General features: G+C 48.9%; 1 protein-coding gene across 2 annotated transcripts in view; it reads right to left on the bottom strand.

Moving 5' to 3' along the window:
* The window catches only part of LATS2 (large tumor suppressor kinase 2), a 42,417-nt gene extending 41,953 nt beyond the window's left edge, over nucleotides 1-464 (bottom strand). Inside the window, exon 1 of one of the 2 annotated variants that reach the window (XM_089899761.1) lies at nucleotides 27-464. The gene's annotated coding sequence lies outside the window, so the exon portion shown is untranslated. The remainder of the gene's footprint in view (nucleotides 1-26) is intronic. The other variant, XM_022574476.3, reaches the window with a different exon arrangement.
* Nucleotides 465-15,306: the final 14,842 nt, after the last annotated feature.

The following is a 15,306-nucleotide window of genomic DNA, read 5'->3' as shown; positions in this document are numbered from 1 at the left end:
GATCCGCACCCCGCCGCCCCGCTCACCTCGCGCCGTCTACGCCGTCCGCGGCCGCCTGGCCCGCGGCTCCGGGGCCTCGCGGGGGACGCCGAGCCCGGGGGCGGCCGGCGGGCGGGGACGCGGGGCGCCGGGCGGACGGGCGGGCGGGCGGCCCCATCTTCCGGCGCTCGCGCCGCGGCCCAGCGCGCAGCCCGAGCGGGACATTCGCTACATTGTTGGCATTCCTGGGGCGTCACGTGACCGCCGCGTCAGCGCCGCCCCCGCCCGCGCCCGCCGGCCGCCCAGGGGGCGCGGGGCCCGGAGGTCGTCCGTCCGCCCGCCCGTCCGTGCGGGGTCCGCGGCCTCAGCCGCCGTCCCCCCACCGCGGCGCTGCCGTCCCGCGTCCTCCCGCGCGGACGGGCTCCGGACTGTCTGCCAGGGGACAGCCCGGGGTCCCCGTGCGCCGATGACCCGGCCACCGCTGAGCGCCGGGATCCGGCTCACCTGCGCCCCGCCCCCCGCGAGGCTCACCTGGACGCGCGGCGCGGCGCCGCCTCCGCCCTCACCTGCGCCCCGGGCGCTCGCACCCGGACAGGCCTCCCTCCCCCCCGCCCCCACCCCGGGGCTGGCCCCCTCCTCCCTTTGTATGCAGGTAAAGGTCCTGCCCTTGCTATGTCTTCAACAACAGAAACACAGTTAACTGAAAGAAATATATCGTAAATAAAAGGAATTTAATGGACTTTACAATTTATGTGCGAGACACCTAATCAAATTTTGGGATTACAATGACCATTATAGAATTGTTTGCAATCGTGAAAAATCAGGAAGAACCTAAAAGTCCAGCAGTAGGGAACTGTGGGAAAATAAAATATGTAAAATAGCTAAGTGAATGAACTAGCTGTACTTTTCAAAGGATATGTAGATAGACTTCAAAAATCATTGTAGAGTGGAGAAAAGGGAGTGGCAAAATTATATTTACACTATGATACCATGTTGAGAAATATAATCCCACAGAACCTATGCTAATCACGTTCTTTATACAAGTAGAGTCACGGACTGAAAATGTACACACCAGACTCATTACAGCTGTGGCCGGTGTAGAAAGGAGTGCAGAAATTAGACTCGAGAGAAAAGTAAGGACAACGACTTTCTCTCCAGTGCTTTATTTCTTTATTTTAAACAAATTGTCCAAATCTTAAAATTTGTTGATTCTGAGTGATTAGATTCAATAATGTGTAGTGTGTTATTCTTTGTGCCTTTTAAAAAAATATCTTAAACATTTTTACATATATATATATATATATATGAAACAAATTGGAAACGGGTAATTTTCCAAATAGAGGTTTACTTGAGGAAACTGATACACCATATAGGAGAACATTGTGTTTATTGACATGCAGTCAATCATTCCTTTGGGTTTTTTGTTTTTTAAATTTTTTTGAGGACCTGCCATGAACCATGGATTAAACCAAACACCATTGGTACTACAGTGAGCAAAACTACACGATTTACCCATTGGTGGAGCTTACACTCTTGTTGATGCGTTCAAGAAACACAGCAATAGGACTTCCCCGGTGGCACAGTGGTTAAGAACCTGCCTGCCAGTGCAGGGGACATGGGTTCGAGCCCTGGTCCGGGACGATCCCACGTGCTGTGGAGCAACTAAGCCCCGTGAGCCACAACTACTGAGCCCGCGAGCCACAGCTACTGAAGCCTGCGCGCCTAGAGCCCGTTCTCCTCAACGAGAAGCCACCGCAATAAGCCCGCGCACCGCAACGAAGACCCAATGCAGCCAAAACTTAAATAAATAAATAAAAATTTAAAAAAAATATATATATATATAGTGACAAAATAGGGTACAGGATCTAACTTGGAGAAACAATATAAGTACATGTATTTATATTTAAGCTATATACATAAAATATAAATGATATATATTATATAAAATATAACATATATTAAACAAACAAAAATATGTATATATGTCCATAAAGTATACAGCCAAATATTAAAAGTGGTATTCTCTGGATATAGTGATTCTGGGTGATTTCTGTCTTATAATTCCTGATACTTCTAAATAGGATACTTAAAAACTGTTTAAATAATCAGCTACATAAGTTCATCCACATAATGCATCCAGTCGCCAAGAGGAGAAAAGAGAGACAGCACAAGTCCCACTGAGCACAAAGCCTGTGGCAGTGGCAACCTCTCCATGTATAAATTAATTGATTAACATACATATACTACGTGTGTATACCAGGTGTTGCCCTAAACTTGTGTATTATCTCATTTAATCCTCTAGTCAACCATGTTATTAACCCCATTTTACAGAAGAAGACCCTAAAATACACAGAGCCCAACTAACTCGCCAGAGACCAAAGAGCTGGGATTCCAACCTTGGTAGATCTGACGCCAGAGCTTGGAAGCACTGAATTATAAGGCTGTCTTCAGGTAATCTCAAAAGTCATGATCACAATGTACTTAATAATAAGGAAACCGAAACCAAATCAGCTCCCTTTTACTTTGAGGGGAGAGGAATGGTCTTTGTGGAGTGAGGAAGGGGGGCCCAGGGCCTCCCGCAGCAGACAGAGCAGAGGCTGAGGGCTGGCAGGAACCAGCATCACCTCACCTGCAGATGCGGGGCCAGGATGTTTTAAGGATTCTCCCTGAGGCTGCTGTGCAATGCGCCCTGAGACTACCTACCTGCTTCCCCTCCCCCACCCCTCCCCCACCTGTGAATGCAAGAAACCTGATTATGACTCAGCCTCTGTATACCTTAGTGCCTGGAAAGCAGGCTCTGGTCTCTAGACACAATTTTTGTCTTTTTGGAAAGAAAAGGCCTCCTTGTTAATAATCCGTGGAGGACACACAGCAAATCTGCTAACTATAAAGAATGTTCTCTATGGGGAGTAGTGAAAAAGTAGAGTAGGGTTAGATTGTGAAAGGCCCGGAAAACTAGAAAGAAGGTGTGCTACACTGATTTAATTTTTTTTATACCCATGTGGTCTGTCTCCTTAATTAGATTATAAATTCCTCAAGAACAAGGACCATTTTCTCCCCCCAAAACTACATATAGAGAACTTAACTGCTGATCTGAATGTATTGAATGAACTTTTAAAGGCTGTTTTAATGTCTGAAATATCAAAATTTTTTTGTTTGTTTTTTTGTTTTATGCGGTACGCGGGCCTCTCACTGCTGCGGCCTCTCCCGTTGTGGAGCACAGGATCCGGATGCGCAGGCTCAGCGGCCATGGCTCACGGGCCCAGCCGCTCCGCGGCATGTGGGATCCTCCCGGACCGGGGCACGAACCCGTGTCCCCTGCATCGGCAGGCGGACTCCCAACCACTGCGCCACCAGGGAAGCCCTGAAATATCAAAATTTTAAAGATCACATTTTTCTCAGGACCAAGCACTCTGGGTCAGCCAGGGAGATCTCCTGGTACACTGTTCTTGGGAGGTTTTGGTTCTGCAAACTCGTAGGAACTTCTAGAAAGACTTGGCAGTACCAAGTTTATTAGTTGGGGGATATGCTTTGATGACGAACTCTTTTTTCTTTTTTTTTTTACTGTCTTTTTATTGTAATAAAATATACATAATATAAAATTTACCATTTTATCACATTTTAACTGTACAGTTCAGGGGCATTAAGTACCTTCCACATTGTGTGCAGCCATCACCACCATCCATCTCCAAAACTTTTTCATCTTCCCAAACTGACATTCTGTCCACACTAAACACTTAACACCCTACTTTCCTCCCCACCTTGTTTGTTCTTTTGTGGGATTTTTTGTTGTTTTCCTCTGTTAGGTAATTTTCTGCCACACAGCTTACGGGGTCTCAGTTCTTCGACCAAGGATCGAACCTGTGCCCCCTGTAGTGTAAGCGTGGAGTCCTAACCACTAGACTGCCAGGGAATTCCCACTAATTTTCTGCTTTTAGTCTGCTGTTGGCTATGAAAGATTACTTCGCTTCTCAAAACTGTATGCAAACTAAGAGCTACCAGAACCTCTTATTCCTAAAAGCCTTTCCTATGCAGAGGAGAGCTAGGGCCTTGTGATGCTATTTCAAGTATTAAAACATCTCTTGTCCTCAGTTTCTGGACATTTCCCAAAGGGTTTATATTACTGGAAGTCACACTTATGGAAAAGTGGATTATTATTGTTTTTAAGAGAGTAGTCAATTAATAGATAGTAGATGAATAACCAGAAATATTTCATACCTTATATTTTTTTCAAAAGCCTTTACGTAATAGTTCTACCACTAGGTTTCTTTTTAAAATTATTTTATTTTTTCAATTATGCTAAACAATACCTGATGTAAAATTTACCATCTTAACCATTTTTCCTTTTTTTCTTTTTCTTTTTTGGCCACACCACGTGGCTTCCAACATCTTAGTTCCCCCACCAGGGATGGAACCCATGTCCCCTGCAGTGGAATTGTGGAGTCCTAACCACTTGACTGCCAGGGAATTCCCTAAATTTCAATTCTTACATGTGTTTTCCAATCTTAAAATCATGAGAGAGTAAACTTTCTCTGACTTTAATTTATTTCTAATTGCTTTGAGCCATTTTGGAAAACAGAGCTTCCTGGAAAATTTGGTAAAAACCTCTAGGGCATATTTAGGGAAAGGCCCAGGGTCACAGCAGGCCCTACAGGGTGGCCACCTTGCCAGTCTCTGCAGACCTGCTTTTCCAGCCCTTTCCAACACAGAACCCAGCTTCATTCTCCGAATAGCCACTCTGCTTCTCAGATGAATAATGAAGTATGTGATTGCATAAGTCAGAATTGCTCAATAAGTTAAGACGTGTTCCCAGAAGACTTCAAAGAAACACTGTCAAGATAAAAATCACATTCTGCATTTAAAGAATTCTTATGTTGACACTTTACATTATTGAGAGACAATTGCTAAAACGCATTTTCTTTTCTTACCACATCCTCCGTTACTTTACTTTTTATGCTGAGTGAGCTGTGACAGCGACACCAGCTATTTACTTACTTCTCATTACATTTATAGTTGGCTGCAACTTCTGCTTCCTTTGCAGACATGAGCAGAATGTTCTTGTGTCTGTAACTGAAAGAAAAATCCTACTGTGAAGGTCTGTATGCTCCTAGATGTTCTAAAACTTTCCATTCAGATTTTTAATCTAATCTTTTGCAATGAACATTGGTAAAACTTGCTCTAGGAAGAACAAAAAGTGTAAGGCCCCAACTCTTGTCTCAACAAAATCAATCTCTATAACAAAATTAACATTTTCGAAGGGAAACATCTGAGCCAACCTAAATTGACAGGAAATATTTAATTGTGTAATTGTAAAAAGAACATTTTCATGGTCTATTTTTAACTTTTAATTTATAATTAACTGCTAACTGTCGTTATGGCTGTCATTGAACAGTTGCTTTTAAGACCATGTATCTTGCTTTATCAACCAAACCTGAAAAGAAAAACTGAGTGTGTTTTCTTCAGATGCTGGATAAATGGGTTTTGATCGTGAAACCCATGATGAGATTATTGTAAGGTGATTTCATGTGCAGAAGTGGAAGGAGGCCCACGACAGACAGGCTGCCCAACTTGAAAGAGCAAAGGGAAACCTACAAACGTCGGGAAGCAGGCATGCAGATTGCATCTGGTTGCTTGTAACCCCAGGAGAAGAAGAGTTTCTGGGCTTGGGGGTTGGAACTCGAAAAATGTCCCAGAGCTAATACCCTTCAGAAAGTCAGAGGTGAGAGGAGGAACTAGAGTTCAAGGCAAAGATCTGGGAAGGGGGACAGGGCAGAAGCAAGTCACAGGAAGGCAGGCATTTAAGACATGCAGAGAGTGGGCTTCCGAGAGAGCAGAGGGAAGGTGGATGGCAGCTCCGTGATCATGTGCTGTCGAGTCAATCCCTGGGGAAAAGAGGAGCTGAAAAAATATTTGGGAGCTATCACAGGAGGTGAGAGAAAATTTAACTGAGCTCAAGTAGAGGTTGGAGGTGAAAGGACTACACTCTGGTGGAAGGCGTCACAGTGCCCAGGGTTGTCTACACTGAAAGACGACCTCAAGGAAAAGCAAGGTCTTGAGTTTGCCTACCCTTTCTCTCTGTTATTTTGCATAAATGGGAATTTTTGGTGTGTTCATGGGTCACGAAAGTTATGATCTGCATCACAAAAATCCAATGTTTTCATTTTCACACTTCCAACTGCTTGCTAGACATTTTCCCGTTTGTGTCTCGACAACCTTTGAAAGTCAAAAGGACAAATATTTATTGAGAACTTACGATATGCCAGGCTTGTCCCCCTCTCCAGCAGCATCTAATTTGTTCAACATTATTGGGCACCCAGATGTGCTAGGCCCTGGGGACAAAACAGTGACAACAGACATTATCGTGGAGCTTCCAAGTCTAGCGGAGAGGCAAATAATCACCAGGTAACACCACAAACTCACGGAAATTTTGGATTGTGATTAATACTGTAAAGGAAAGACACACAGCTCCTTGAGCTCTTATCATAAAGGGGATGTGACCTGGTTGGTCTAGGAAATGAGGAAGCACTTTAGCTGAGATGCAAAATCAGAGAAGACATTAACAAGACGAACAGGGAAAGCATTCTGAGAGGGGGTGGGGTGGGGGGAAGCACTGCATGTGCAAAGGCCCTGTGGTGGAAGGAACCAAGACCCAGCGTCTCAAACACTGAAAAAGACCCTTGTGATTGGAGTGCAGAGATGCAGGGAGAGATTGGAGGTGAGGAAGGAGAGGTAGGCACCCAGGGCCTTTAAGGTCACTTTAAGGATTTCAGTCTTAATACTCAGAACAGTGGGAGTCATAAAAGGGTCCCAAGTAGAGGAATGACAGGATCAGCTGTGTGGGAATGAGTGGGGGAGGGGGGTGGAGACAGGGGGCCAGAGTGTTACTAGTTGCGGAGGGAGGTGATGCAGCTTGAGCCAGGATGGTAACAATGGACGAGGGAAAAAGTAGCTGAAATGGAGAAATAACAGTGGTCAAACTTTGAGACCCCAGTGATGGGTTGACCGTCTGGACCACGCGAGAAGGGCGTGGCTCCTGGGTTCTCACTTATGTAACTGGGGTGCTGGTGCCGTCCTGTGGACCGACACCTTAAATTTGTTTTTGGAGGTATCTTCTGAGCCGCTGTGGAGTGGATGGAGATGTTACGAAGGCCATCGTGGACAACTGATTTGTAGCAGGGGAGATGCGAACATGTGAGTTGCCCTACAGGTACCGTGGATAAGGTGTGGAGGAAGAGCCTCACAGACAGTGTAGATGGAATGGGAGGGGCCCTGATGCTGAGGAAACGCAACATTCATGGTGAAGCGGAGGGGGAGTCCGCACAGGAAACAGATCAGCTGCCGGGGGCTGGAGGAAAACAGGGCTTCTCAGAAACAAAAGGAAGAGTGTTTCAAGGAGAGAGCGGTCAACCGAGATACAGGCTACTAAGAAGCAAGTAAAATGATAGCTGGGAAGTGGCCCTGGATGTAAAGACGCGGCAGCCACTGGCATCTTAGCAAAGAGCTCTTTTGGTAGAGGAGCTGCTAGATGGGAGATGCTGTGAGGAGCACAGGAGCAGAAGACAAAACACTCAGAGACATACGGTTGGAAAGGGGAGGAAAGTGATCAAGAAGCAGCTGGAGGAGAATGAGGGTTCACGGGGAGGATTTATTTTTATTTTTAAAATTTTTATTTATTTATTTATTTTTCGATACATGGGCCTCTCACTGTTGTGGCCTCTCCCGTTGCAGAGCACAGGCTCCGGATGCCCAGGCTCAGCGGCCATGGCTCACGGGCCCAGCCGCTCTGCGGCATGTGGGATCTTCCCGGACCGGGGCACAAACCCATGTCCCCTGCATTGGCAGGCGGACTCTCAACCACTGCGCCACCAGGGAAGCCCCTTATTTTTATTTTTAATGGGAGATTGCTACCGCTGCTGTAACAAACTACCACAAAGTAGTGACTTAAAGAAGCCTACGCTTACTCCCTGACGATGGGAAGGTAGGTCAGAAGAGGCCACGTGCAGCCTCCGGAAGCTTTGAAAAGCTCTCAACCTACAGCCGGCAAGAAAACAGGGCCCTGGGTCCTACAACCACAAAGAACAACCCAAATGGACAGGAAACAGACTCTCCCTAGAGTCTCCAGGCTGAAGGCCGCCCTGCCAATGCCTTGGTTGTAGCCAGTGAGACCCGTGTTGGGTTCCTGGCCTCCGCAACTGGAAGATAATAAACTTGTGATGCTTTAGCCTCGTTGGTGGAATTGTTATGGCAGCAAGAGGAAACTGTCAATACTACACCCTCTGTCATGGCCTGGTTCTATTGCAGCATCGCCAAGAAGCCGTCCTTGCTGGTCTCCATTGGAAAGGACCACTTTCCTTTCCTTTGAATTCCCAGCGGTACCTGCTCAGAAGTGTTTATTCCAGAATCGTGCTAGTTCTCCTGTTAGACTTCCAGCTCCCTGAGGTGAAGGCCCAGGGTTTGGGTGGGTACAGTAGCTGCCAAACTATCTAGCCCCTTGCCTAGTACACAGAAGTCACTCAGTAATTTTTTTTTACCTAATAAACCAGCACATGGAAGTCCCCATGGACGTGGCAGAAACAAAATAACCACAGTAAGTGGGCTTTTCTCGCCTCGTTTCCCTCAGGTGAAATAGAATCTCTGTGAAATTAGAAGCCATTCCTTAGTCAGTGGCCCCAAAACCATTTGAATATTTTCTGTTAACAAGAAATATTATTCTTGTCATGTAATTAGTTTTATTTGTTTATTTATTTATTTATTTATTTTTGGCTGCATTGGGTCTTCGTTGCTGCGTGCAGGCTTTCTCTAGTTGAGGCGAGTGGGGGCTACTCTTCATCGTGGTGCGCGGGCTTCTCATTGCGGTGGCTTCTCTTGTTGCAGAGCATGGGCTCTAGGTGCGTAGGCTTCAGTAGTTGTGGCATCCGGGCTCATTAGTTGTGGCACATGGGCTTAGTTGCTCCGCGGCATGTGGGATCTTCCCAGAACAGGGCTCGAACCCGTGTCCCCTGCATTGGCAGGCGGATTCTTAACCACTGCGCCACCAGGGAAGTCCCATGTAATTAGTTTTAATTCAGTTCTATTTCATGGCTTTCCTCAGAAGAGGACTTTGGAACTTTAAGGAATTAATACTAAATAAGAATGGATAAAGGGACACTTTCTCTTGTAAATGGCTGCTGACCACCAAGGAATTATTTTTCTCAATACTGCCGATAATAGATAATAGTAAGTTACATTCACACGAAACAGGACTTGGCTTATCCTGAAGGACTAAGTCTGCATTTTAAAGTTTCTCTTCCAGGGTGAAATTATGATGGAGGAAAGATGACGATGGTGAATATAAGTTGTACTTCGATTTAGAAAGAGAAAAATAGATTAAAAAAAAAAAGCTTTCCCCCAGATCAAGGGGCATGTTCAGGGACCGTGCGCCACAACTACTGAGCCTGCGCTCTAGAGCCCGCAAGCCACAACTACCGAGCCCGCACACCTAGAGCCCGTGCTCCGCAACAAGACAAGCCACCGCAATGAGAAGCCCGCGCACCGCAACGAAGAGCAGCCCCGCTTGCCGCAACTAGAGAAAGCCCGCGCGCAGCAATGAAGACCCAATGCAGCCAAAAATAAATAAATCTATTTATTTTTTTTAAAAAAGGGCAAGTTCACTTCCACCTATTCTACACACAACTAAAAGTTCAGAGATGTGGGCTTCCCTTGTGGCGCAGTGGTTGAGAGTCCGCCTGCCGATGCAGGGGACGTGGGTTCGTGCCCCGGTCCGGGAAGATCCCACATGCCGTGGAGCGGCTGGGCCCGTGAGCCATGGCCGCTGAGCCTGCGTGTCCGGAGCCTGTGCTCCGCAACGGGAGAGGCCACAACAGCGAGAGGCCCGCGTACGGCAAAAAAAAAAAAAAAAAAGTGCAGAGACGTGAAGCATCTTGAAGAGCCCTCTAACAAATGTGTAACTAACTACTCAAATATTGAACACAGCTACAGAAATCTGGAGAAATTGTAGAAGAAATCTAGCTAGGAAGGGAAGAAGTGGCAGAATACAGAGGGAGAAGCCAAGAAGTGCAGCTGGCGGGGGCGGACGCTGGGAGGGAACCGGCTGTGAGGGGGCTGAGTGCCCGGAACTCGCTCCTGCAAACACAGGCTGCTGCACGCACCCTGCCTCCCCCTGCGCACCCCTCCCCCGCCCCCGACTGGGGAACCGTTCTGGACACGTTTACCAGTCTCTTCTCCAGACTAATTTTTAATTCCTAAGTACAATAAAAATAGTGTAGGATCTCATATGATCCCAAGCCCAGGTCCTTTTTTTTTTTTTTTTTTTTTTTGTGGTACGCAGGCCTCTCAACCATTGCACCACCGGGGAAGCCCCCCAGGTCCTTTCTATTAGCGGGCCCTAAGAGGGGGACAAAAGTAAGAGAGGAGCGTCCTTGAAAATGCCCTTTGAAGTCCTGGCCTGATTCCCACGGAAGGAGATGCTGTTCTCTACATCCCACGTGTGGCCCTTCTGGACTACATTCCCTCTGTAACTGATAACCGCTGGGTACTTGTGCTTTAGAGGGAACCCAGGAGATGGAAAGCCTTTAAGGTTCAAATGACCGAATCTCTTTAGGTGGAATTTCAGGAATCATAAATATTTTTTCGTTCATTCATCCACCACATGTGTGCTGAATTCCAGGCACAGTGCTGGAGGCTGAGATCACCATGGTGAGCAAACCAGACAGGACCCTGTCATCGTAGAATTTACAGCCTCCAGGAGGTGAACTTCCAATCAAATCACGTGGGGTCTGGCCTTCCCCAGGAAGTGGCCTCTGAGCGCCAGAGGGAGTGGCGCTAGCCAGGCACAGGGTAGGGAGGGTGGGCACACACAGCATCCCAGGCCCTGAGGCTCGAGAATCTGCGGGGTGTTGGGGGACAGGATGCCTGGGGGGGAAGCTTTCACCGCTCTTGCTAGATGGCACCCCTCCAGTTTCTTCACCAAACAGCCTCCCTCTTGGTGGCACTGGTAGGGCCCCCAGTCGGCTTGCGTAAGGGTGAGGACTTGTCCCCAAGCTGCTTTTGCAGAGCAGTGCTGTTTTCACTGAGCGGTATGTTTAGTTGGAGGGGCCGGCGTGAGGGAGGACGCTGGTGACCTAGATCCCCCTCACATCCCCCGTGAGCCTCACCATCGGGCCCAGGCCCCAAAGAAATGTTTTAATTTTGACTGTTTTAAAATCAGAAGAAAAATGTGAATGTACTAACAATGAATGTATAACAGTAAGTCCAGCCTGGATCATACACAGGTATAAATAGCATTGTAATTTTTACGGCGGAAGGGGCCCAGGAAGGAGTGGTCATCACACAGCCCTGAGAGGTGCCGTGGAGGAAGGCGCGAGGGCCGCTGGGCCTCCGGGAGGGGCGAGGCAGTGCGGCTCATCTACCCAAGAGCAACGGGAGTCACTGAGAAGGTCCACACTGAGGAGGGACATGGCCTCTGGACACCTCTGTGTGGACAGCGGATGGCAGGGCTGGTGGGGAAGAGTGGAGGCCAGGGCTGGAGCGGTTTGCGGGGCCGTCTAACAGAGCACCGCACGCTGGGGGCTCAAACGATGTAAATTCCTGGCTCTCAGTCCTGGAGGCTGGCGGTGTGCCGTCAAGGTGTCCGCAGAGCTGGGTCCCACTGATGGCCGTGGGACAGTGTGTGCCAGGCCACTCTCCCAGCTTCGGTGGCCGCGGGGGTCTCCACACCATTTTCCTCTGTCTGTGTCTGTGTTCAGACTTCCCCTGTGTGTACGGACACATAATCACGTGGCCTAGGGCCCGCCCTAAAGACCTCATTTCAGCTTGATTTCCTCTGCAAGGACCCTCTCTCCAAATGAGGTCACAGTCTGAGGTCCTGGGGCTGAGGACTCCAACAGGAACTCTGGAGGAACACAACTCACCCTGTACAAGGGGTCAGCAAACCGTGGCCCACGGGCCAGGTCTGTCCCACCACCGGTTCTTATGTGGTCCATGAGCTAAGAATGGTGTTTACATTTTTCAATGATTGGGGGAGAAAATCAGAAAAAGAATATTTCATGACTCGTGAAAATGATACGCAACCCGTAATTCAGTGTCTGTGAATGAAGCTTTTGGGGGACGCAGTGACGCGTGCCCGTTCGGTGCTGTCTGTGGCCGCTTTTGCCCTATGGCAGCAGTTGTGAGGGACACGGTGTCGCCCGCAGAGCCCCGGTATTTGCTGTCGCGTCCTTTGTCTGAAGCCTCCGCCAACCACAGCTGCGGGCTCGGAGGACGAGGGGGCTGCTGACGCGAGATGGGCCCAGCTTGGCCTCAGGGTTGCCAAGCGGCTCAGGAGGTGCAGGTACCTGCGAGGACCACCAGGTGAGGCCCCCCGAGGAAGAAACCATATCCGACCCGCGGCGGCAGGCGCGACTCGCCTAGAAATTCGCAGAGTCCGTTTTTGAGAAAACACTTCGCTGACGAAACAAAACCCATCTGGAAACCAAACTCTGGCGGGCTGGCTGGTTCCGAGTCTTACCCGACGGGGCGGTGCGTGGAGGCCAGCGAGGCGTAGAGGGAGGCGACGGGCCAGAGTCACGGGCGCCCGCTCCTTCCGCGGCCGGTGGCCCCTCGGGCTCTGTCCCCACCCTGGGGCGCCTGTTCCCGGGCCGCGTGGAGCCAAGGTAGCTGGCAAGAGCCCTCCCCCATCCCCAGGGACGGGATGCCGCTGGGATGCGGGCAAGGCGGGGGCGGGGGCGCGGAGCCGGGGCCAGGCGCGGTCAAAGGCGCAGACAGTGGACCAGTGGCCCGGGATCTGGTCAGGCGCCGGCGGGTCCTTTCCCGCGACCCCCCACCCCCACCCCGGTGACAGCTCAGGACAGACAGACCCTCCTCGCACTGCTCCGCTGCCAGGCTTCTGTCTGAGCTTTGCGTCCTGGACGCGCCCTGGACGCGCTTCCGAGGCTCCTGGAAAAGGCAGGGGTGGATGGATTAGTAGGTGAAGTCGAAGGAAGGAGAGCCCTTACCCCACTGCGGCCAACAGCGCTGGAACCATTCAGCCTTAGTTCCATCCTCAGCGCCGAGAACAGGGGCTGGCACATGGGCAGTGACCAATAAATGTGGTAGAACGATTTAAGTTAACTGCTGTCCAACGGGGTGATTAGCAGGTGCCCAGGAATGCTATGTGTACATTGTGTTTCTAATTATTTTCCTTGTGATTTTGATCCTTAATTCTTTTTCCCACTCATTGCTCTGAAAGCTCCATCACCCTGATCTTGAATCAGCTCCCCATCCTGCCACCTCCAGGAAGCCTTCCCTGATCCTGGATTGCAAGCACATGACCTCTGGTCCAGGAGGCAGCTGAGTGGACTGGAAAGACCCAGCCTTTGGAGCCAACGGATCTGGTGAGTAATGAGATCTCGACCCAGTTTCTTGGAACTTTTCACAGCCCTGGTTTCCTCCTTTATAGAGTAGGGATTCATATCGGTCCCACGGTGTCATGAGAACCAAATGAGAGAGACATACGTGTAAAGTCCCCAGCATACGGTAGGTGTTTGTTGAAACTTTTATCCAAGGAAAAATCCTGAAGAGCTGGAGCTTACCAAATATCAAGAGGGAAAAGAACGTTTTATTTAGAAGGGAGGGTAAAGCCAATAATCTTTCTGTCAGTTTTCCATCTAATGAATCAAATTATTAATGTCACATTTGGGGAGGGAAGTGAATTTCTACAGAAGGTAACAGCGCCGTCTGCTCCCAGCTACAGCCCATAGCTGTGCATTCTTAGGAGTCATGATCAGAAAATCTAAAAAAGGCATTTATGATGATTTTGTGACCAACATCCTCTAGATAGTGAATTGTGTTTCGTAAAACTATTGAGCTATATTAAATTCTACATGCTGTACATACTGAAAAAAATAGAAGAATCTGGGGACTTTGAATGGAATTTCCCTAACCTCAGGAAGGAATACCACAGGGTGAACATCACGACTGCCAGCTGTGGAATTAATTCTCAGCCATTTTAAGGCCTGACAAGTATTTTGTTTGGTGAGAGCAGAGCGACATGTTATGGTCGGTCTCTGAAATTCAGGGTTCTGGTTCAGGGGTAGTCCTAGTTTTCTTTTAATGCTATTATGCAAAGAGAAGAAACGTGGGGTTTACAGGTTAGACGGGGAATATGCAGATGACTTTGAACTTGTTGACATCCGATAGTATTATGTCACCACTCCACCTTGTTTGGAGTGTTTTTACACTCATTGCATAATTAGCTGAATTGATCAAAGTCGAGCCCTATCGTTTGTCAAACACACACGCACGCGTGCACACACACAAAATGGCCTCCATCTCAGCTGGAAACGGAGGTCAGGCTGGTTCAGAGGGGGACTCCGAGGCCACACCCCGTGTAGGCAGGTCACACACCCATCGGAATGTGTCACTGAAAACCTTTCAGAATGTCAGGAACCTGAGACTAGGGGCGAAGAGAGATGGTCAACTGACTTCAGTTTCTTCCCCAAGAGGAGCAATACCCCCACCGTGAGGACTGCGTGGAGGAAGCTGCCCTTTCGCTTCCAGGAAACAGCTCTCCTAACGGGCATGGTCTAAAGTGCCACGTGGGCCACCTGAACCCAGAGAGCAGTCCAAGGGGCTCTCAGCCCTGAGAATTCCCTGGCAGTGCTGGGCGTTACTGTGCAGTGAGGTCATCACACGTAAGCGCTGCAAAGAGCACAACTGGCAAAACACTGACACGTGGGGTTCATCTGTGTGAGAAACAAGTACTTTTCTGCTCAGCTGAGAACAGGTTTCATATTTGAAGTTGCCTTTGTGATTCCAATGCTAAACGCTGAGCACAGGTCTGGGTGACACAGGTTACTGTATTGTTTAAAAGGCCCAGGATCGCATAGTCGTGTAACACTCCGTTTCCGTGGGTGCGCTGTTGAGCGGGACAGGTGGGACAGGTGGGACAGGACTGCGTGGCAGCCGGTAGTGTCCACTGAGCACTCTTGTGCCAAGGGCTCGAAGAGAATGAACACAAAGGACTGATGGAGGGACACCCCGCCACGCACGTGGAAGAGGAATCATAACGGGGCGCTATTTACAGAGCAGCATCAGGACAGGAGACTAACAGAGCAAGGGCTGAATGCTCACGGGGTATCACAGCTGGAATCTGAAGTTCAAATGAGGGCAGCTGTGGAAAACACAAACGAGGTGCTAGGGGGCTCGCTCTGGTGAGAGGCCTGGGGGCTTGGAAACGCGATTTTCAGATAGTTCCCGAGAATTAGGCTCAGAGACCTATCATTTCACCCCCCTGATCTAGAAGGAAGAATTAAATATTTTTTCTTATTGTATTCTAAAATAAAGTACCTG

Source organism: Delphinapterus leucas, chromosome 18 (genome assembly GCF_059928025.1).
Source record: "Delphinapterus leucas isolate spDelLeu-1000000601 "Yukka" chromosome 18, BTC_Dleu_Yukka2, whole genome shotgun sequence".
In the NCBI taxonomy this organism is placed as follows: domain Eukaryota; kingdom Metazoa; phylum Chordata; class Mammalia; order Artiodactyla; family Monodontidae; genus Delphinapterus; species Delphinapterus leucas.
Note: the sequence above shows the minus strand (reverse complement) of the source record. Positions and strands in the feature narration are given on the sequence as shown.